Genomic DNA, 25492 nt, shown 5'->3' with positions numbered 1-25492 from the left:
TCGTAAGTTCGCTATTTTGTGTTTTAGCTGTTATAAAATATCTCACATTATATATATATATATATATATATATATATATATATACACACACACATATCGTACTTTGTGTCTACACTTTTCAAACGCCATTGTGCGTCATGCCAATCACCACTTCATGAAATGTGGTGCGTGTATATCGCCGATCAGAGTCTTGCTCAGCTCATCAGTATTGCGCAATTCTAAAGCCCTCGCCGCCGCACGCTCTATGCCTTTTGTCTTCGATGGGGTCAAGAGCAATGCTCATTAGCATCTTATGCTCTACAACGGAAGCGGAGTCTCTCGATCGGGCCAGCCTTTTGTCAAGGCCCTCTCGCTATATGGCGAAGAAAGCCCAAATGTAGCTGAGTGGGGTTGCGCGCTGGCGCGGTCGGCTGGGCTCGCTTCGCTCGCTTCGCTCGCCCATTACAGCGAGAGGGCCTTGACAAAAGGCTACGATCGGGCAAGAACAATAGGTGCAAAGCGCACCGTAAAGTCGATGGTTGGAAAACAAAATTGTAACGGAAAAAAAAAAATGTCTTAAAGCAACCGTGATTTGGGACACTTTTACTAATTTTTCACACTGAAATTTTCTGAACAGATAAATAAAACACCAAGGAATCATTATCCGTCATAAAATAACTTCCCTATTTGACCCGAGTAGTGCATCCCCTTCATCTCTTGCTCATTACAGGAAAACTCCACGTGCGACATAGTACTCATTGTGAGAGAGCGCCACACCGAATAGACGTCACCTAATAGGTTGCAGCGTGAAAAGCTTAAACTTCTTTAGACGAGCATGGGATCATTTTCTTTCTTTCTTTCTTTCTTTCTTTCTTTCTTTCTTTCTTTCTTTCTTTCTTTCTTCCTTCTTCCTTCCTTTCTTTCTTTCTTTCTTTCTTTCTTTCTTTCTTTCTTTCTTTCTTTCTCTACATATGTAAAATTAAGAGAATATGTGCGGAATCAAACACAAAATCCTTACGTTTTGTTTTCCCGTTACCCGACTATTGCAATAATGTCGAAAGATAACTTTACAACGAGAAATGACAGTGTTTGAGACAGAAAAAACAACAACATAAAAATAAAGATTTGTTGGATTTTTTTTTCATCACTGGGTAATACTGTTCCGTAGAATCTTTGGTTAGAGGGATTTAGCATTGCGTGCTGGCCAACGCGGCTCTAGCTGAAAGTCAGGGGATCGCGGTGATCGAACAGCAATTACTCGTTTACCTTCCTGTATATCAAAACATCCTTTGAACTACTGCGTATTGAAAGTAACGTGTAAAGGATAGAGAAAAAGACAGTTTGTTTTGAACAAAACAAGCACAAGTGTGTTGATGGCACAATACCAATATACACACTGTCTCGAATAAAGAGAATCAGGCGCTAGTGTAGGGCCTATTTTCATACCCATGGGAACTTATCAAATTAAACAAGTACCAACTTGCACCAAAATGACGAGAACGCTAAATATAGAATTTCCGATCACCTTCGTAAATTTGAACCGAACCCGTTATCGCGAATTACGGCAAATTGCATGACATCGATCAAAACAACTCGTGACTATATCTGTTCGATCTGAAATTGAAATTAGCCTCCTACACTCTTAAAAAGAAAAGGGTAAATCAACATTTAAAAGGGCTGAGGAGTAACAACGTTTTTAAGGTAATGTTGCATTCACCCTATCTATCCAGCTGAATCCAACGTTAGATGTGCTAGATACAGCTAGAAAAAGGGTGAATACAACATTTTGAAAACGCTGTCGCTCCTCGCCCCTTTTAAAACGCTGTTTTACCCTTTTCTTTTTAAGAGTGTATTGCTACGTGTTTTGGTTGAGCAACCGCCTCGACAGACCAACGGACATTATGCGCAATATGTAATCATACAGCCAACTTCACTTTCAGATTGTGTACGTGGCGGTCGTCGCAAAGCGAATAACTTTGGAGCTGTATTTCTTTATTTATTTATCTATCTTTTTATGGCATTCAGTTACATATATATACCTTCCATTCAGTCCTAGATTGGAACTACTTTCTCGATGTTTTCCTCTCTATCTGTCTTTCGGTATATGCAACGCTGAATTTCGTGTAGGCTATTTTCTGCTATTACTTTTCGAACAAGAATCCGCCTTAGGGCTGGGTTCCACTGCCGATCAAATCTGCATGTAATGATCTATAGTCCGACAGAATGTTAAAAAATATCGTGTATAGGAGGAAGCCAAAACCAATGTCGATCAAGGTAGATCGATCACATCCAGATCGATTCCGATCGCGTCCTTGTCGAGAGAGATTTGATTGGCAGTGGGAATCCATCGTTTCCATACTTGACTTCATGTATAGTTGCTATTACAGGGCCTACAGTTCGGGACATAGAGTCAAACTTTCGTTTTATAGGCCTATACTGATGGTATTACGCGTGCATTGATACATAATAAAAGCATTTCCTTCCTTTGTACGTTAGCGTGGGGACGATTAGTGAAGTTCACCACGATAATAATGAAAGGCTTGACCGTCAAAAGAAAGATGACCCTTTCCCAGGAACAATGAAAGCAGTGTCCAGCTGTCTTGAAAGACACCATCCTGGCGGAACAATACAAGAAGAATCGAATAAGACACGCTGATTCAACAACACACACAACGAGACTCGTTTTAGACACAGCTCGCAGAGGGTGCGCTCGCTTGTGAGTTGGGGTATCCCTCTTGCCAACTAGCTAAGAAATCATGTAAGCCATTTTGATAGTGTAAAATTTGTATGAATTTTACATACTAATTTTGGTGCAAACACCACACATCACGAACAGCTTCTTAGTGTAACTGATTAGGCCTATGATAACACAAGCAGTTGTATGGGCATAGTATTCGCGCTGTTACGTCACTGATAGGCAATCACGGGACGGATACACTGATTTGGTCTATCAACAAACATCAATTAGAAAAGCTATCTTTTTCGATTCTCTGATTAGATAGAATGATGTGGAATCGGGTTCTTTAGTGTGATCACTGTAAAGGTAAGATTATATGCCTAACTAAGACTTGACTCATTTCAAAAGAGCGCGTACCCTTATGTGATCCCCAAAATTCATAAAGAAAGGGGGAATGGAGTAGGGGATATAATAGGCTTTACCAACCATGCCAAATGGAGCAGCATCGCGCTGTCGACGATGCTTTTAACACATGTCCGAAATCATTAATTTTCCTTCAAAATATATGCAGCTGAGAGTGATCAATTTCACTAACATAAAAGTCTTAATCTCATTTCGTTCTGTCCCTTCTTTTTCATTAATAGAAACCATAATGATGAACGAGGATTCAAATCCTTAGGTTGTGGCATTTCTATTGCGTTTGACGGTTAAATTGCGGTATTGTGAAGGTTTCCAATTGACAGGACACATAATTCGCTGTAATTTAGATCAGCTGTAGAACGCGGGCATCCAATATTGATCATTATTTTAAGAAATATTTGTGAAAGATCGTGAAGATATCTTACGATACTCAAATTTACATAATCATACTACCAAATACCCAACGTCGAAGAGCTCTGCAAACTTCATAGTTGTGTTGATGATATTAAGCGATGGTCTCGCGATAATCATTTGAAATTGAATTCTGATAAATCAGAATTGTCAGGCGGGCTAGTTTTCTCACAAAAATGTATCTCCCAGTCCGTCAGAGATCTAGGAGTTATGGTAGATAAGCATCTGAACTTTAAAAAACAACAACAAACGAACAAATGAAATAACACACACATTAAGAACTCATGTCGTTCTGCTGCTTCAGGGGTATTTGTAAAAATACATTATTAATATCCGTAAGTTATCGGAGCAGTCTTCCACCGAACGTCTAATTCACGCATTTGTTACTTCTCATCTTGACTACTGCAATTTCCTTCTTGTTGGTCTCCCTGCTTCGAGTATTGCACCAAATTCAAAATTCAAAATACAGCTGCAAGGCTTGTAACCCTGACAAAAACATCTGACCAAATTACTCCAGTTATCCAATCCCTCCACTGGCTCCCCATACATCAACGTATCACCTTTAAAATCATCCTTATTGTTTACAAGATAAATATTATGGATTAATCTTACCTCCCTTCCGCTCCTCCACTTCAGCCTGTTCTCTCTCTTCTCTCCAATTATCACGTGGTCCCGCACATACCCGCTATGGTGATATAGGACCTTTTCTGTATTTCCCCACCTCTTTGGAATAAACTCCCTCTCTATATTCGTATAGCTGAAAGTGTTGATATGTTCAAATCATTGTTGAAAACTTGTCTGCTTACTCAATCCTAATCTTGTTGTTGTTGTTGTTGCTGTTATGTACATAATGCTGTATCTTAATTATACCTCAATATTTTTAATGTATATATCGGGCATCCTTTCTCTTTATAAGATTATTGGTGCTGTTCGTTATTCCCAGGTTCGCTATTCCGAAGGGTCATTAATCTGAAACGCACAAATTTCCTATACCGAGGTTCGTTAATCCGAAAATGAAAAAGGGTTCGTTAATCCGAGCATTGCGTTATTCCGACGGTTCGTTATTCCGGAGATTCGTTAGATTGAAAATGAAATTCGGAATAACGAAGCTTCGGAAAAACGAATCTTCGGACTAAAGAGTCTTGTGAATAACGAACCTTCGGAATAATGAGCTGTTACCAAGATTATTGGGAATTGGCAGGTTGATGTGCGATGCGTTGTAATGTGCTGGATTGTAAGCAAAAGTAAATATGTTATTTTTTCTTAATTGATCAACTTCATGTACATTAAAGTGTAGAGAGTTATATACGCCTACGCATGATCATCTTGATCTCAGTGGCCTCAAAATATAATTTAGAAGACATCCCAGTGCAGCTGTAACAAATCTGTTAATCCAAAAATTACACGAAGGTTCGTCATTCAAAAAGGCGAATTATCTACCTATGCCGAAAAAGAAACGTATGGCTCATCCTGCATGATTTAGAAAATGATATAAAGTCTCATCCACAGTTACAAAATAAGGAGATGCAGTTGAAAATAAAACAAAATGACCGGATTTCACAGCACGCTCACCCGAAAGAGGAATACGTATCACACACGAAACCGCTTTCATCAAAATTGGAGCATTGTACTATACATGGTGAATGTATGCTTTGCGTAAATCCAGTTTCCGAACAAAAAAGCTATACTCTTGATAGCTTAGTCAGGGGAGCACAATTGACTGAAAAAAAAAATCATATCAATGAGATACTTCAACAGACTAAATAGAGAAATCACAGGCCTGCTTCTTAACTCTTTATGTGTCATGGTGGAAACACCCTGTGTGCCACGTTATTCTGAGACACGAAGGTAGTCATGCTTTGAGAAAGAATTCTGTTTTTCCAATTTGTATAACTTCTACAAATTTCTGTTAAGATGGGCGTAATAGTAGGCAAAGTTAAAGAGGAATGCCAAGCTTTGTTTCGATATAAATTACGTATGCCGACTCTATTTTCATTTTTTTTTTTAATGACCAGTTGCTACATTACTATAAAGGCATGACTTTTTAAACCGTGACAGAAACATAGAATGTACGAGTAAATCTAGTTGGGAACATCGCTTGATAGTCGTTCACCACATAGAATGCAAGCCGTATACTGTTAGTATGAGAGGAACAAAAGCACGAGAAACGCTTTCATTGTGCCGCGGGATTAGCAGTAATTAGCGGTTTATTGATCCGTCTTGGCGGCTTTGTTTGTTGAGCAGAATATGCGAAGTTGGCACGCCGTCGACTGAGTCGGAGGTGCGAACGTGGCACATAAAGAGTTAAAGAGTTAGTATTGATATTATACACTCGATTTATTTAGTGCTCCACTGTGAATCGAGCGTAAAAATACAGTTTTGGTTATTGCTGAAAGCAAAACAGAAGAACACTTCGAATCGCAGCGTTTATGATTATATCAGTATGCTTTACTTTAATGTAGCTTGTAGATACATGCATAGTACTTCCCGTGTCCGAGGCACTCGGATAGAGGTCATGAACTTCATGTCCAGTTTTATCATTTTTAGTATGTCAGTGTAGTTCATTCTTTTAATGCTAGATTTCATCAGCCCCCCCCCCCCCCCATGCTGAGTCTGATATATCAATACCCGCCTTCACGATGTGCAAAAAATAGCGCGTTACTGAACATGCTCCAATACTCGAGGTTTTTTTTTTTTTTTTTTCCAACTTCTCAGACAAAAGAGCGTACACGCGAGGATTGTACACTTTTTGGTTCAGACGCTCCAGCCACCCTCGGAAAGTTGAGGTTTTTTTTTTTTTGCAACCGTTCACACGTACAGAAAATAACCCGCTAATTGCCAATCGATGAAACTATTGTTCTTGTGCCTCACAGTGGTGTGGAGAGCACGCTGTTGTTAATGATGGGAATAAAAGAACTCAATCAAGTTTCTAAACCCGACCGTTCAAGTACTGTCGGGGCAAATACCGCGCTCATTCAGAAATATCAGCAAGATTTCTGAGGTTATGCATCGCGCTACTGGTTCGCACTAATTTTCTGTTGTGTGTGTATGTGTGTGTGTGTGTGTGTGTGTGTGTCCACATGTGCAAAAGACTGGAGTTTGCTAAAGGGTAACAAAAATTGAGTTCTGTAACATGCTAATTTGTGTACGTGTGAACCCCCTATTACAGGTATGTTGTAAGACTTTTGTTGGACTTTCCTACAAAAGGAGGTTTGATTCTAGCCTGCTCGCTTGCTGTGTTCTATCATTTATTTTGCAGTAACGTGTCTGTTTGTATTGCTGGTATGCCATACGGAATATTGTACCATGAATCCACCTTCCTGGGGACCGTTTCGTGAAACTTTTTGTCAGTGATTTACACTGACAACTGTTAAAAGCTACTGAAATCCTTGCGTCTGATTGGCTGATGGCAAATTTGTCGGTGAAAACCTCCGACGAACTCGTTGATGAAACGCCCCCCCCCCCCCCCCCCCCCCCCGTTGATCTACTTTGCGATTCGTTTGCTTTGTATACGCCCTTGAACGGGAGGCGGTTTTTTCCTCTCTCTCTCTCTCTCTCTCTCTCTCTCTCTCTCTCTCTCTCATGTCATGATGATGATAGTCGTGTATTTAATGTTATAGGATATGACTATAAAACTGATCTGAATAGCAATGGTGATGACAATTACTACTGCTGGCATAAGTGACAGCTAAATGAACAGATGTTTCCTTGTTCTGATTTCACCTCTCCCTCATTTCTCACTCTTGTTTGCCCCCTCCCATGAATGATAAACAACAACAACAACAACAACAGACTTAACCGCACAGCAAGTCAGATAAATGCGTGCTGGCAACCAATAGACCTACGTGACACGTATCTTTTAGGTTGAAAATAACTTAATGGCCACGACAAATCATATCAGAGGAAATAATGGCAGAAGAAAAAAAAAAAACTGACAACCTTTCTAGTGTAAATTTCTGCGAAAACAGGTGGCCAAAAAAAAAAAAAATGCGCGCACTGCAACTATTTCAGGTTATAAGCAGTCTGTAAACCGACCGAACGGCATAATTCTATTAAAATGTCGCCTTATCTTGGCTTCTTTAACAGTAAAAAAACCACACGTTGAACAGTATTGGTGTATTGCACATTAATGTTAACACTAAAACAAAACAAAGGGGTTATTCGTCGCTTCATACTTACAATCAAATCACGTGTCAAAAAAAATAATGATGATATAAAAAAGGTCCCGAATGCCGAAGAAAATATCGCTTTCCTAGATGCCGCTGCAACAAGCTGAAGTTTATAGTGTAAGAGCTATACCTACCCAATTACACAACAGTAGGCCTACATAATATCATGGCAACATATATTGAAACTTCTTTCGATCTCACACTCATAAAATCTGCGTACCACTGCGTGTGAAAATTAGAATGAACATCACGGACATATCAACTGAGAAGTTCCTCTAGATACTTCTTCCCGACTTGGCGATCATCAAACAGTAAAAGACGTGACTATCAATTTATTTGTATCGAATGTAAACTGTTTACTGTAAACGAAAAAAAAAAAAACTATACGGAGTGCCTCCTCGGTTTATTGTCTTTGCCGTAACCATGGAGCTACTACGAAACCAAACAAGAAGCACGCATGGACGGCGCGTTTCATTGAACTTGATAACCACGTGTTTCGCACTTCGGCACATATTGCACTGCGCGAAACGTAGCGATTACCGTACATGTGGCGGACATACTGACTTTGGTCAAGGAATGAAAATGGAATACATTAAGAAAAATATTATGATATTGAAATACCGACATCATGAAAATGTTTGGAAACAACGAATGATTATGGAGTATAGAAATGAAAATGCCAAACAAATATTTTCATTCGCTCATAGGGAAGCTCTCTAGAAGAGATGAAAGCATCTCCCCTCGTATGGCAGTATAAGTTTCCCCAACAAGCTGAGGTTAGTGAGGTGTACACCAGGGCTCGACACTAACGGTGGCTCGGTGGACCGGGGCCACCAAAAACGCACGTCGGGCCACCAAAAAAAGTCGGATGTTTGCCTTTACTTTTGGAAATGGACAGCGGTAACAGTCGACTCCGTATAAGATGCTAAAATAAATGTCAGATGTTGTTTTTATTTTTGGAAATGAATAACGGTAATATTCGACTCCGTACGGTACTAAAAGAAATGTCGGATGTTTGCTTATACCAAGGATGCTTATACTTTTCGATTTGAATAACGGTAAGATTCAGCTCCGTACGGTGCTAAAATTAATGTCAGAAATTCGATTTTGCGTTCGGAAATGAATAACAGTAATATTCGACTCCGTACGGTGATTTAATAAATATCGCATGTTTGCTTTGACGTTCGGAAATGACTACTAATGATATACAACTCCGTACGATGATAAAATAAATGCCGGGTATTTGCTTATGCGTTCGAAAGTAAATAGCAATAACATTCAGCTCTGAAAGATGTTAATATAAGTGTCGGAAATTTGCTTTGACGTTCGGAAATGAATAACAATGATATTGAACTCCGTACGATGATAAAATAAATGCCGGATGTTTTCTTTCAAGCTCTGCATTTGTGGAAAGATAATAATGTACGTTCATCACTTTTTTTTTCATGATTCATTCAAGAATTTCGGGAGTCTGACAGCCATCGGATCTCGTTACGATGTTTTTGTATTGTTTACAGACAAGTATGGCAAACATGAGAGCAAGGCTTCATAGAAGATGAATTACCCTGGTGGCAATCATTGAACGACAATTTCAATTCAATGGGCAATCGTCGGGACCACTCGTGATGTTAGAAAAAATAAACACCTCAGCATCGAGCAATTTCTGTTATTGAATGAGCAATCGTCGGGACGATGTGCGACGTTTCAAACTCATACCAAACGGTGATTTAAGTTCAATGGGCAAGCCTAGGGACGATGCGCGACGCTTTAACAATTACTAAACGCGTCTGTGACCAGTGATTCAAGTTGAATGGACAATCGTCGGGACGATAAGTGCGACGTTTGAACAATTATGGATTAACAAACTCGCCACGGAACGGTGATTTAAATTCAATGGTCAATCGTCGGGACGATGAGCGACGCGAAACCATCACCAAAACCTTTACAAAACGGTTAGTCAAGTTGAATACGCAGTCGTCGGGGACGATGTGCGACGTTTGAACAATCACTGAAACGCTTCGCCGATCGACAAAAGACCTCCTTAATTGATTAGTCGCGACGAAAAGAGACGACTTCGTTCCGACTCGTCGGAACCATCTTTTGTTGATATTTATAATGAGCCAAAAAGAGCGCAGTAATGAGCACATGAGGCCCAAAATTTGGATCGTCGGGGACGATTGGCGACGATCTTTTGTCTCATATCGTCGCGACGAAGATATCTCCCTAACACAGTTTTTCTGTTGTGCCTTACCAGCCTTTGATTTCAAGATGAATTTCAATAATGTCTGCCATAATGAATAAACATTGTTTCTTGTTCCTCGACTAACTTGAAGAAGAAGAAAAAATATATATGAGCTGAAAAATATATAGGCCTGAATATGTACATTCATGAATGTGTACATTATTCATATGCATTTCTATATGAAATTGTGGTCTTGTAATATTACTTCAAAGTACATTCATTTATTGTAATATGCATACACTTAGTTTTCCTTCCATGGTGATTTATCGTATGATTTTTCCCGTTCAAAAATGGTTCTAAAGTTCGTATGTTTGTTAGTTTCTTATTCAATTGTATGTATCTTTAGTATATGTTTATAAATTTTCGATTTCATTTCATTCATTTGTTGTTTTTTTTTCCATTAATCGAACAAATTATTCTCTCAACCACCTGCAACTAAAGCATACAGTTATTTTCTTAATGATTCTCATTTAATACCTTGAGAATACGGATGAATTCCACGTCAGACATGTCAGATTACTGTTTGATGGTCCAATATAATGCGCCGACCTCACATCACGGCAATAGCTCTCAGATCTGTCCGAGTGTATGACGATTGTATTCTTCCCAGTGTTAATTTAGGATATATATCATGTTGTCAGTAAGAAAGCTGTTAATTACTCAAACACAAAACGACAGTGGTTTCCCGGCTCTATCTAGACCTAACCACTGCTGCAGCTATACTATCAAACTAGAACATAATCTTTATCATTACTCTAAAGTTTGAATGTGTGGTATCAAAAGAATTGAGGACGATAACAACATCATGACTATTAGTAACAATGATGATAATGATAATATTGATAATAATAATGATAATGTTAGTAATGATGATAATGATGCTAATAATGACATACAATTAGACTGCAGCAGTATTCAGCGAAGAGATATGAGTTCTTTCTCACTGTATTTCACCGTTGTTTCTTGTGTATACTATAGATGTTCAGAAATATGCTTGGTGTAACATGTGTACTCTGATTTGCTCATGGTGACAATTTTGTACAGAGGACGGTATACCATACTGAACATATACATGTCTATACCTGCAACTCGATGTTTGATATAGAGCTTGCAGCATTACCCCCTACATCCTCTATTGTTAATTCAATTCAATTCAATTCAATTCGAAGTTTATTTCATTTTTCGACAAAACATATAAGTTACACTTCTTTTGACAACAGAGAATAAGTTAAACAGAACATTATGTATCGAAAAGAATGTGAAACAGTTGAGGAGGACCTTAAAGTAATTATACATTGTAGTAAAAAAAAAACAGAAGTGATCGAAATAAGGTACATGTATAACTTTGCTTAAAGTGTGAAAAATGGAGAGACCCACTAAAAAGACAGAGCTTGTAGAATGTGGGCCCCTCTGGAAAAATAACATCAATGGAAAGATTAATTGAAGCATCGTAAATACAAAAGGAGAGGACAAAAAGAGGAAGAAGTCTGGAAGCCCACTGAGAACTAGATTCACAGATAAATAAACTTACTATCATAGACGTGAACAACATAGGACAAGACTAGACAACAAAACAACTGCTGGAGAAAAGGCTGTACGGGACAAAACGTGATGGACAAGACTAACAAACGCGAACCAAACATGAAACAAGACTAAACAGCAAAACAACTACTGAAGAAAAGGCTGTACGGGGCAAAACGGAATGGAAACGCTGAACAAATAGAAGACAAAATAGCAAACGAAAATGCACAACAGAGACAGCGATCTTCGACAGAAGCGTATCAAGAGAAACAGATAATGGTTGTGGAGGGGGAAAAAGTGATTGTAGCGTCTGAAAGGAGAAAAGCAAGGAAATGAAGGGACGTGAGAACATGAATAAGACAGACATTCATGTCTTTGACTCTTTTGGCGAAAGCGTAGATAGCAGCAGACATCCAAAAGATTACAATTTATTCTTGAAAGAGGAAAAAGTAAGTCTGTATGTGAGAAAGAAGGCCAAATGGCTAGTTGTGTCCTGCAAAGTCATACGACTGCAATAGAAAGGACTTCAGTCTCCTCTTGAAAGAATGTATGGATGGGGCGTTTTTTATATCATGATTCAGAGAATTCCAATAATTTGGGCCGACATAAATAAGTGTATTTTTAGCAAGAATCGTGCGTAAGAGGGGTATTAAAATGAAATTCATTGGAACGCCTAGTGGGATATTCATGAAATGATTGGCTTTTTAGGAACATGGAATCAAAAATAGATGTTTCTATTCTATAATTTCTATGTTCTTCAAGCCCTTTTATACATATACAGGAGCTGGTCGCTTGGGCCCTATATTGGTCATAAACTTGACCTCCTGAAGCACACAATAAAGGCCCCTTTTAAATGTGTAGTCCCCCATTGTTAAAATCCAACTTCTGCTGGTAGCCTTGTTATGAGAACTGTATGTCAGCTTTTGCGATAACCTCGACTGGAAAGCTAGCCAGAAAGCCATGTTTAGTCAGTACACTCCTCGAACGACATCATAATATGATCACAAAGCACGAACCTCGTACTTCTCAAAATTCGTGATATCCAGTTTAAACATCTCAAGTCCTCAAATTGTTTTCATTGATTCGTTATTTTTGGTTCAGAAAAAGGCCTTGCGGATTATAAATCGAGCACAATTTTTTGATCATACTGATGAATTGTTTGTTTCAAGTAAATTGTTAAAAATTTCTGATTTGTATTTATATCATGTGGGAATTTTCATGTATAAGTTGAATACTGGTGAACTTCCTAGTATATTTCCTCAATGTTTGTGAAAAACAGTGATATTCATACTTACCCTACAAGACACAGTGAATCCTATCATTTTTCTCCTGTTCGTACCGTTTTAGCCCTTAAGACAATTACATCTACCGGCCCTTCTTTCTGGAATGAGTTAGATTCGGTTCGGTTGCACTCAAGTTCTTTAAGCTCCTTTAAGAAAAATCTCAAAGCCAATTTTCTAAAATCCTATGTGTAATTATTTCGCCGTAATCGCTTAAAAATTTTTTTTTGCATATACTTAAATGATGCCTCGCTCGGATGACCTCACCAGTTTGATTAACTTGCTACTTTTTAAAGCATTTATACCATAAGTTAATCATAAAACATTATATACTATACTTTGTACATCCCGTAAACATTGCAATATTCTCGATATTTTGAATTTTGCATGTTACGTCACTTCTGACTTTGATACACTGTACTAAAACCCTATGTTATATTTTTGGAACCCACATCCTACAAGCTTTGCTTTTTAGTGGGTTCCTCATATTACACGTTAATTATATGTCCTTATACATTTGTGCATTATTGGTTCAAACTGACCATTGTGTGAAAAAAACTTTTCTGCTTCAAATCAAATGGAGTATAAAACTTGTACGAAGTGTGGAATATGGAACGTGAATAAAAAAAAAAAAAAACTACTGTTATACTGTCCGAATGTCTTTCTGCTGTTCATCTACTGTTCATCTACTGTACTTCGACTGATGTACGACTTAAACAAGTTGAACCACTTCGGGAGTGATGGTCGCAATGAATAATTCGTTTCGCGAATTCTGCCCTCTAGACAAGTTGGACGGTTGAGTCAATTTCTTTTGGAGCGTCTTATTGTCTTTGAATTCTCAAAGATAGCAGCAGAAAAGGAAAAATACTAGAAGTGATAGACGACAAGAAGGAGAACGTCATTGAACTTTGGGTTGCCTTCTTCAGATCGGAAATTCCTGCCACTAGATTTCAAATTCCCAAGAAATTCTGTGGCTTTTCTTTGTTTCATTTGGTGACATTTATTTGAATGTTTTTGTTTTCTCTATGTTAATCGGTTCCCCCCGTCATGTATGGTCTTCTACAAACACCTATGCCCCATCATAATATTTTTCGTACTATGACCATGGCCCGACTCTAATGGATACAGAGCTTTACGTTTCTACTGAGACAGACTGTTGTACATTCCGGTGAAGTTTCACCTAATTAACTCATTCGTGGAAGGTGTATGCTCGTATGATTTTAGTATTTTTTCATCAATTCTTCGTTGCTGGAAGGATCGCGATCTTTTTCGTTTCCTCTTGTAGGAAGACGGTAATCCCAACGCAATCCAATACGAGTTTATCGAGCTACGAGTTTGCCAGGCTGCCATAACTTCTGCCTCAAGAGGGCAGCAGACGACGGAGAAGAAGTTCAGAGTTCAAAAGAAAGCAACTGACTACTAACATTCGCAATGAGACGACGGACTGAAGTCAGTTCGAACATCGGAAGCTGTGTCTCTCCAGAAAACAACTTAGGGAATTTGTGCAAAGGCAGGGCTCCACCTGCACAAAATCATGTCGAACAAGAAAGAACGTAAACATCTGCAAAAATTCTCTGCAGATGGTATGACCAAGGGCGTGGCAGATCCGAATCTTGACGTCTATCCTCTGCCTCTTGCTCTATACGTACGTGTAGCTTGGTATGTGGAGAGTGACAGTCTTCGATTTTGCACGAATCGAGCTACGTGATCCACCTTTCACCATGAGAGGACACTGGTTTATCCTATCACGATTGTATGTGCTCCGTCTATGATCCCATCGGCTTCGCTCTCTTTACTAGTGACAATCCGCGGTAAGCAGAACTTACAGAGCCTATGGCGGAGCAAACTCGACTAGGATAGTGCAACTCCTGACGACATCAGACCTACCACGTCAGTGGGCAGAAATGGAGGATGGAGATTGTTCATCTTGAAAACCTCAGGCTTACAAGATGCTACAAGCCTCCTAACTTCGGAACAGCGAGCAGGGGCGGATCCAGGAATTCCGTAAAGAGGGGGAGCGTTTACAAAATTAAGGGGGGTGCATGCACGCACCCCTCCCCCATTTTTTTCCTTTTTATTTCTTTTGTTTCAACAAAAAATATAGGGGGGGGGGGCGTGCGCCGGTTGCGGTCCTCCCTGGATCCACCACTGGTGAGGCATGGTGAGTTGCATCGATTTCTCGGATGCCAGCGAGGACGGGTATGGTCAATGCACACACCTTCTTATCGTGAATAAAGAGGACGTATCATGCTCCCTCATCATCACGCAAAATCGAGAGCGCAAACATTTCAAAGACTCGAACTAGATAGCTGCCTCTGCCATTTCTGCTAAGACGAGTGCATTTCTCCGCAGGGAATTTTTGTATCCACAGATTCGTGAATACAAATTCCCTTTTGGTCACTGAGACTCCTGCTCAAGTGGCCCGGCTGGGCAAGCCCAGATCTTAACAAAGGGTTTTTGATCCGATGCGGTACCTGGCGTTGTGTACTCATAATCTTACCAATGGTTACTACCCTGCAGTGGATCAGTCGGCTCCACTTCTACAACCACATTGGTGAAGGTAGTATAGGCACCATAATCATTACCAGTAGCAGATCAAGCTGGTTGAACTTACCTGACTAGACTTGCGTACTAGTTCAGTTCAGTTCAGTTCAGTTCAAATTTATTTCATATTTCCATTTTCTCAATGATGACATTACAAAATTATTGACAACAAAACAAGAGTACAAAATATTATACAATCATGTCTTTTGATTGTAGAAGAAAAAGAAAAAGAAAATATACTTGACACAAATGTACATGGTCACATCGTATGAAAATGTCACTAGTAAGTATAAGAAATATGATGGGGCCTACATAAAAGCTTTAAAGCTTGTAAAACTGTAGGTTCCCGAGTTCATAGGCATATAATTTTACACGGAGAACGGATATGTTTGTCTTGACCAACTAAAATTACACCAGTACAAAAAAAAAATAGATGAGTAATAAACTAATGAACCACATAGATATCGCACAAACCAGACTGCATACAAATCTCGCAGTGTTTGAATAACAAAAATGCTGTATTATTAAAAGTACACGTCATGCAGGGGACTATAGGAGATAGGAAAATGATATCAGAGCTCACCTATCTACTCCCGTACAGCAGCACAGAATTTCTTCTTTCCCGCAAAAAGAAAGAGAGAAAAGAAAGAAAAGGGTTAAAACCCCTCCGGTCGACACCGATGAAGTGTTGGCCTTCCTGATGGGACTAGCGCCTTACAACCGTAGCTGCTCACAAATTTCTTACCTCACAAGCAGTAAACCTATAGATTTTTTTTTTTTTTTTTTTTTGGGGGGGGGGGGGAGACATTAGGAGGGCAGCTGAAAAAGTGGAGAGAGAAAAGGAGCAGACAGATGGGTAGGAAGCAGGCCCTAAGATCCCCACGCTGGTTAAGAATCATGCAATCCATCCCCCAGTGGGCTGCAGCGCGTTGTGAGTCCACCCCATCTCCATTACGGGCTACCACACTCAGACCTCGTTTACAATGGGTGAAAATGCCGGGCTGAGACCGGTCTCCGCCCGGCCTTCCTTTCACTGTAAACGCTCAAAAGGCCAAATGCGGTACCAAAAACGGCTGCGCATTTGGCCAAGCTCTGGACGTAGTCTCGGCCCGGCCTTTTCTCACTGTAAATGCAAACTGGGCCAAATGCGGCACCAAAATGCGACCGGCGCGCTCCCAATAATACAGTCGTTGGTTATACAAGCAGAGCGCCACTACGATGAAATATTGAAAGGTTTGAATTAAAAGCCCGGGCCGAGCCGGCCGCCACTGTAAATGGACAGAATTGCGGGGCCAAGTACCGCAATTGAGGCCGCGCTCAGCCTACCATGGGCTCAGCCGAGGCTCGGCCCAACCCTTCACTGTAAAAAGGGTCTCTGTCTATATACTTTATGGTACTAGTAGTTGTTTCTACCTCCGGGATGGGGAGTGTATGTTTCAATGAATTCTCACTTGCTTCTGATATACAGCTTGCGAACAAAAAAAATGTAGAGGAGCTTCACTGCCGAGCTGATTCCTTGTGTGTGAATAGTCTTCAGAAGTTGTCGTAACGTCGGTCAGGAGCATTTCACAATCTTCGTAATTACGCTAATGAGGAAGTAGTGGTCTTTGTAACGCATTTAGACCATACGTTTTGGTTCAAGATGCACATTTCCTTATGACAAACCCTGGAAGGTCATTTTTTTTTTTTGGCTGCCTTTCATTTTGTTCTTCTTTACCTACATCTTTAATTTCTTTTTTGTTAAGTGTGTGAGTGGGGCTTTCTGGGGTGTTGGGCTTTTACCAGACCCCATGCATTAGAACAACGAAATAATTATGCTGGACTTTTGTTAAAGTATGACATTTTTTCTTTCATCATACCGACTCTCTACCAAAACACGAGTTTGCAGAACTTCTAATAATCATTTCATGAGGACTTGTGGAGGAGAAAGAGAATGTTTCATTTCAACCGTTCCGGCTGGTTGGTCGCCTTTGGCTCCTTCGTCCAACAGACTATCGTCATCGGCGTCATTTCGAGCTTCGTTGTCTTGTTCGTTCTCCTCCAAGAAGAGTTTGAAGCGTCGGCCACAGCAACGGGTGAGAGAGACTGTTAAACGTTACACTTTCAGTTCTATTCATTTAAATTGTTGACTGTTACTTTTGAGGTAAACTCCCTCCTCAGCAACTCCGAAAAACAACACTTAAAATTTTGATGAAGTTGAAAGGATAGAAAATGACGTCTAAAGCTTCACGTATGATGATAAGGTTCTGCGGAGTAAGATAGCAAGAAATGAGAGAATGTTCAAAATTCTACACGGCCCATGAGACAGATACTGTGTACTTTAACCCGTGATGTAATGTCGGTACTGCGGGCGTACTAATGAGGTACTCTTATGGGACATAAAGTCATTGCATGAAATCTTAAAATCATGTGAAGTTAGAATCCAGACTTTTTTCTTTACCGTCAAAAGTAGATTTAGCACTTTTGGAAAAGAACTCCCTCTCTTTTCTCTGTCTCTATTATATTGAATATATCATATATATATATATATATATATATATATATATATACATATATATATATATATATATATATATATATATATATACTCATATACAATAACTCATTATAAGCATAAAACAGAAACCTAGCTCATGTTGTCATTACTAACAGTTTATTTCAACTCAATATGTACAAATATACGATATATTATGTAATAATTGAAGAGTTTGTTCGCAAAAAGCGATAAGTCCATATTTGCCAAATGAAGATATTTGCGACTAAAGGTCAAGAAAAATAAAGAGAATAAGAAGAAAATGTTGCTTCTTTTGACCATAACTTCAAAAATGTACCTTTACATGTAGTGACCAATATATCATTTAAAAGGTATCATTTTGTACTTTATGACAGAGACCGTACTTCAAAATCTTCAAAAATGGACTTATCGGTTTTTGCGAACAAATTCTTCAATTGTATATCATGTGCACAGATAGATAACCGTGACCATACCCGCTTATGGAAAGTATTTGAGACACAAGGCATAACTTTTTTTTCAATTGTTGCTTTAAAAAATCAGTACAAGTTCTGTCATGAGTAATACGATTAGAAGGGTAAGTTGTAAGGATGTTATAACGCTTGTTGCTACTGTACATATAGGATGGATAGGATCTATTGCCTGGGGAGTGTCAACTTTGTTCGCGCCCGCTTCTGCCGCCATGTACTCTCAATGGGGACCCATACCTGTGACCGGAGCTGGCGTATGCTTATGTACAGCCAGCTTACTCGCCACCTGTTTTCTACCCAATCTTTGGGCGATGTACATCACATTCGGATTCGTCTTTGGGGCAGGAGCTAATATGATAAGTTTTTCTTCCCTCGACCTCATCGCAAGACATTTTCCTGGGAAATCTGGTACCAGGCCATTTGCTTTTGCTAATCTGAGTGTGTCAGCTGGTGGGTGCAAACATTATATGTTTCGTTTTTTTTTTCTGTAAAATTGTAATTCGCATGTTATGATTTATATGCCCCTTATTCTTTCTCTGTTGCTGAATATATGCCTTATAGTAATCTATGATGGACTACTACACAGGTATCATGTTATCCTGTCTTGGTTGATTTTACATAATACGTGTTACGTTGTATTCGCAGTGTTGGGATTCCAAAAAAAAACCAAAAAACAAAAAACATGAAGAATAAGAAGAGGTGCAAGTGTCGTATCTCAGCCATCTCACCAAAACCTGTAATGAGTGACCTACCGGGTGACTGTAATATGAGTAAAACGTTCAACTGTAGGAGTAATCCAGCTAACACGGGGACGTTTTCTGAACGTTCTTGAAACGATCCAAGTTCGTTATTTGGACGTTTTGTCAAAACGTTTTCAGAACGTCTTTTTTATGGAAGGTTTTGGACGTATTTAAAATGTTTCAAATGGACGTTATAAAAAGTAAAAAAACAAAACAAAACATTTCAGACTTTTTAAGGACCTGCAGAAAACCTTTTGGACGTTCTAGACGTCAGAAAACCTTTTAAGAATATTCAAAACGTTGTCTGGACGTTCTGCGGACGTCCAGAAAACCTTTGAAAACCGTCTAGAACGTTCAAAAAACGTTTTAAGAACGTCTAAAGAGTCTTATGACTCTTTCCAGAACGTTTAGAGAACCTTTCATTCCGTCTAAAATGTCCAAAAATCCTTTTAAGAACGTCCAATGTTTACGTTTCATGGGGCATTAAAAAAAAGTATGGTTATGAGATTATACAGGCACAATCTGGGATATACAGTATGTACACTAATCCTAATCCTATATAATCCTATCCTAACTTGTTCCTAATGTCCTACCACCTTTGCCTACTACGTACGAATCTGTATCACATTCTTTTATATACCGGCGAAAACTTAATGCATGAAGACATGGTTAATAAGATAAAATCACATAATCTTAATTAATAAGATAATTACGCCTATTAACATATGAAAAATACCTCCTCATAAGAACGTCTAAAGAGTCTTATGACCCTTTCCAGAACGTTTAGAGAACCTTTCATTCCGTCTAAAACGTCCAGAAATCCTTTTAAGAACGTCCAATGTTTACGTTTCATGGGGCATTAAAAAAAAGTATGGTTATGAGATTGTACAGGCACAATCTGGGATATACAGTATGTACACTAATCCTAATCCTATGTAATCCTATCCTAACCTGTTCCTAATGTCCTACCACCTTTGCCTACTACGTACGAATCTGTATCACATTCTTTTATATACCGGCAAAAACTTAATGCATGAAGACATGGGTAATAAGATTAAATCACATAATCTTAATTACGCCTATTAACATATGAAAAATACCTCCTCATAGCACAATTTGAAATTGTGAATAACTGAACAATAACGTAGGCACAATTTTTCAAAACAGAAAGTTTGAACCCAGCATCAATACTTCAGATTTCAATGACTTTTATGTAGTTTTCAAATGTTAGATTTCTTTATTTGAATATTCATAAATATGCATGAATATTCATGATAAGTAAGCAATAACGAAGACGTAGAGGACCACATAAAAACTTTTTTAACGTTCGACATAGCAAGTCGACATAGCAGACGTAATAAAAACGTTTTGTGGACGTTTGTAAATGAAGAAGAGGTAGCAGACAAAATAAAAACGTTTAGTAACGTCAATCAAAGTTTTTAAAACGTTTAAAAAAAACTGTGCTTTGCGGTAAATTCTAAGTCCCAACCTTGACGTTATCTATACGTTTTTAAAACGTCCATTTGATACGAAGACGTACGGAACCTCAAAAAAAAAATGTTTAGGAAACGTTATGAAAACGTTATGTGCTTGCTGGGAAGAAAGAGGAGAGGTTTGTTTGTTTGTTTGTGTGTGTGTGTGTGTGTGTGTGTGTGTGTGTGTGTGTGTTTGGGGGGGGGGGGGGAGGCGAACAAGATGTGAACTCGTAACAAATGGAAGGCTTTTCCGGGAATTTGGATAGATTCCACGATGCCTCGTCAAATTGTGGGGTTTAGATGAAAAACAAAAACAAAAACAAAAAACGAACGGTGTATGACTGCAACTTTTCATTAGAAATCTGGTAACCTATAGCCTACAAGAGTAAAATGTCTGTAAGTGTTACATCTACAGAAACATGTCAACATCTCCGAAGGAAAGTGTCAAGAGAGGCACCCAGACACGATATGATTTCAATGGAGAAAGGACACACTTCAAATCGCTGCATCAATTTCCATGATGATTGACGAATACAACAACAGATATACCTTTTAGACCCATGGGAAACTCTTAAATTGTCGCACTCCAATCTTAGCCTGTAATAAATGATGATTTGCTAATGGTTATGATCACTTATCAATTGCATAGAAGTTCACCAGACATACTCGCGTTGGCATCAGTATACACACAGACAATTTTTCCTTTGTCAATAGTTAATTCATGTCCATTGTCAAAAGAATGCGTTTCTCGGTAGGCTACACACCACAGTCTAGGCCTATATACATTAGACTGTTTATCTGATTATGACGCTGGTAGTTGCCGTTCTTGATGCTGTATAGAATGAATTGAAACAAATGAATTCTTTTTGAAATTCACTCACTAATTTTGATTACAATATTCATACTTTTTAACCATACTTAAACATTTCTGAATTTTCAAGGTTTGCTCTTGGTGGCTACGATCGTCGATGCTACCGTAGATGCAATCGGATGGCGAATTACCTACTGCGTATTAGCAGCCATCATATTTATGATCTGCTTCCCTCTCTGCTTCGTCTACAAGTATCCCAGCGTGCCTCGCGACGAGATCAATGTCGATGGTACCAATGGAAGTGCCGACTCTCCTTATCCGACAGCATGCGCGAATTGTGAGCAGCAGGAGGTGGAAGAAGGGAGCGCGAAAGCTTCCATCAGCGCCGAAGCAAGCTCCAAAAGCGTCCGAGATGATCCCGATTATCAGTCAGCACTAATGATGCAAGAGACGCCGCCGGTGACGAGCTCATCAGAGATTGGGATTGGGAGGAAAATCAAAGTAAAATTAATAGTGAGAGTTCCTGGAATCTGGATGTGTGGCTTTGCCACAATGGCCGTTTCAATTGCTTCCACTTTCAACGTCATCATTCTGGTAAGCAGAAATACGATAAATGGGTATTGATCTTGTGCAGTCGAGCCCGCAAGGTGGGCTCTACGCCAACCTTGTTTTGGAACATTCCTACTGAGCTTCATGTTAATATATTTCTCCATCTATTTTCAGTCGAAAACGCGTTTGTAGAGGGGATGTGAAACACAACTCACCATATTACTTTTGCGGAACATATGAAAATACAGTATTCAAGAACAGGAAATCAACTCTCTTTCGGTAATGAAGCCACAGTAAAAAACTCAGCTACACTTGCAGCACACACCATGTCACACAATCTTGGCTTCTTTTTCTGAATTTCCTGTCTGTGTCCCCCACCATCCTAGGTTTTTCGTTCTTTTTTCTCTCTTTCTGCCCTCTTTACCCAGGGTAGTTTCATTGAAAGTATAGGAATAAGTTCGCGCTTGTCAACCGTGCTGATTATGGCTCTTGGACTGGCTGAACTGCTGGGACGGCTACTCGCGCTTGTCGTAGGATCAAGTATTCCTGTCTCAAATCTTACCGTCCTAGGAGTCATCCACTTCTTGGGAACCATCATTTGCCTGATGGTGGGGCTGCTTCCTAATCTAGCAACAACTATCATCTACATTGCTAGTAAGTTTACTCTTTTGATCCTCCGAAACGTCCGTATCCTAGAGCCATCATCTCAGCTCCACGTCGTCAGGTTCAAACAACACTTCGCCTTCGAAGGTAGAATTCAAGTGATTTACCTTACGATTCCTGTCTGTAAAGGGAGCAGTGGTCTTTGTTAAGGTTGTTATTACTAGTACCCAATATTACAAAACACGTGGAATACGATATCAATGATTATCTTGTAGATGGCAACCACGTACAGCGATTCCACCTTACACGCTCAAACTGACTTAAATTCTTAGAACATGTCAGCATGTCCAACGGATCTGACGGATCTTTTGCATAAGACTCTCAAAAATGTTTCATTACAATTCCGCGAACGTGTCTTTTACGAGACCCCACTCCGAAGATACGATGACTCAATTTTGCGTGAAACCGTCTTTCGTTCTATACTATTATGCCATGTCCCCTTTCTGCGTATAAGAATTGTCCATTCCTAACCGCCCAAAATTGAAGAAAGAAGAATCATTCAGGTCGGATTTACTATTATCTTTCCTTTTGGTTTGTTGCCTTTTTGTTTCTCAGTTGCCGGGATAGTCCAAGGCATAACATATTCAATCGACCTGCCCGCTGCCATAGAGGTATTTCAGGGAGTGAACAGTTCTGTCATTATCAGTGTCGTATTTGTAGGGGACGGAATAGGCAACCTCCTTTCATCAATGTGTGCAGGTGAGCAAACTTTTCTTACCAGCACGTTTGCGTGCAGTGTACAGTTTAGAAAGTTATTGCATTGGCCAGAAATAGTCCTTTACAGATAGCAGTCTACTTGATTGTCCAATAGTTTTCTTCTAAAAGAACTAATCAATATGGTTGACACACCACAACCAACCATCGAATGGAATATGATCAAACTCCTGACAAATGAAAAAAAAAGTCCCTCGGATGTCGGTATATGAGTCATAATCATGGGCGCCATATATCCACCATTATCGTGTATATTTGTCATTATCTATTTAGTGTTCCTTTAAACTCTGCCCAGGAAAATATCACCAATGGGACATCATGTTAATTGCAATAGGGGCAAGACTGCCTTTGTCGTCCAATGTGGCAGTACACGTGGTGATGTAATTCAGCTATGAGCAGCATCTCGATTGTCAGTACATCTAGTGCTATCCGTGACACTTCAAAGACAAACAAAGAAGGAAACCCCAGATAGGTGAGATCCTTACCACTGATATATCTGTGACTTTTATTTTGAGATGTCTAATGGCGCAGTTCCCTATGTGGGTCTTTAATTTGTCGAGTCTCCCAAAGATATTTATCAAATCTTGTCTGAGCTCTCGCAACTGATTCTTCTTATCGTTACGTGAAACTAGATTTGAATTAGTCAAAGTTGTGTGATATTCATTTAATTGTGGGTAGAGCGGATATATAGATTCTACATGAAATTTCTAATGTTTTCTTTGTTTGTTTGTTTGTTTGTTTGTTTGAATTATTTGCGCCCGTAACAGGCCTTAGCGTTGACCTGACATCCTCGTACAGCGCTGCGTTCTTCATGAGCGCGGGACTTTACTTCATCTCGTCTGCAATCTACGTGAGCTTACGGCTTTGGCCACACGTTTTGACCTTCAGAAGGATCGGATACCCTCCCTAATCGCTATCACGACACATTGGCATAGCACTGAAAGATATGGACGATTCTGACATTAACCCTATAATTTCGCACTCGGTAATATTATATATATGTACATATATATATATATATATATATATATATAGGTAATGATGTTTGCGACATTAATAATAATAATAATTATAATAACAATAATAATGATAATAATAATAATAATAATGGTAATAATAATAATAATAATTCACAATATCATTACGTTATAATCATACAAATTAACCACGACTGCAAGCGCTCCCAATAGATACCACAAGCGCGTTGCCAAAAACATCTCTTTGACTACCACTTGTGTATAGCTATAGACGACAGAATCATATATACATATATAATATGTATATAATTATATTATATGTATATAATTATATTAATATATATATATATATATATATATATATATATATAATCATATTATATGTATATAGTGTATATAACATTCCTGTAGTTTCACTGAGGCTTGGGTAAAACAATATTTGCCGTAGGGTAACGTGACGGAGGTATGTATATGGACTCTGGAATTTGTATCGTTGTGTATGCTTTCATAACTTATCGGGCTTACAGGTAGATATGATTCAAAACGTATTGTCTCACGTGCTTCCTCATCATTTATGTATGATTATATTTTCAGGAAAGGAATATATTTGTTCATGATAAGAAACCGCACGTTGCAGTGTTGGTTTTGTACAGAAGTTCATTAGGTCAATGCCATCTCTGTTGGGTAGGATATTCCAGATAAGGAGTATAAAAGGAACTTTGTTGATAAAATTCAGTTATACCTCCTTACATCATTGTGTTAGGTTCAGGCAAGCTCATCGGGCTGTGAGGTTAGGTTTTATTAGGTTAATGATATTCAGGAACATAGTTAGGGAGCTAGGCAAGTCTTAATATAGCAAGTAGGAATAGTCTGTTTTGTAAAGCGAATTATTTGTCTGAGCCTTAGGTTAATTGATTTTTGTAGTGTGTGTATAAGTACCGACGGTAGGGAACATGATATTGATAAACATTTTAGTTAGCACGTTGTATACAACGATACGGGTTCCAGTCAGTCATAATCCACGAGGTTTCACTCGGCGTCGGCGAGCGGGACTGTTTTCAAAGGCTGGGGCGACTGCCGCTACGGGGTACGTCGCAGCTGAGGGCCAAATCTACTGACGATCCACGGGGTCTACCAGACAACAACGCCAGCGCTGCACCATGCAGCTGCTGAGGGGGACCCGAATCCGGAACCCGGAGATCCAGAAAGCCAGAAGTTACGTGTTTATTTATATTTTTGCGAATCACTTGTTTGAATTTTGAATTTCTACGTTGTAAACACGATCAAAACTCGATTATTAAATATTGATTAACTCTACTTGATCTTTTCCGATCTGAA

This window comes from Diadema antillarum, unplaced genomic scaffold, assembly GCF_040938485.1.
Source record: "Diadema antillarum isolate AM-2024a unplaced genomic scaffold, OU_Dant_1.0 scf00000001, whole genome shotgun sequence".
Lineage (NCBI taxonomy): Eukaryota > Metazoa > Echinodermata > Echinoidea > Diadematoida > Diadematidae > Diadema > Diadema antillarum.
This window is presented reverse-complemented; position numbering follows the sequence as displayed.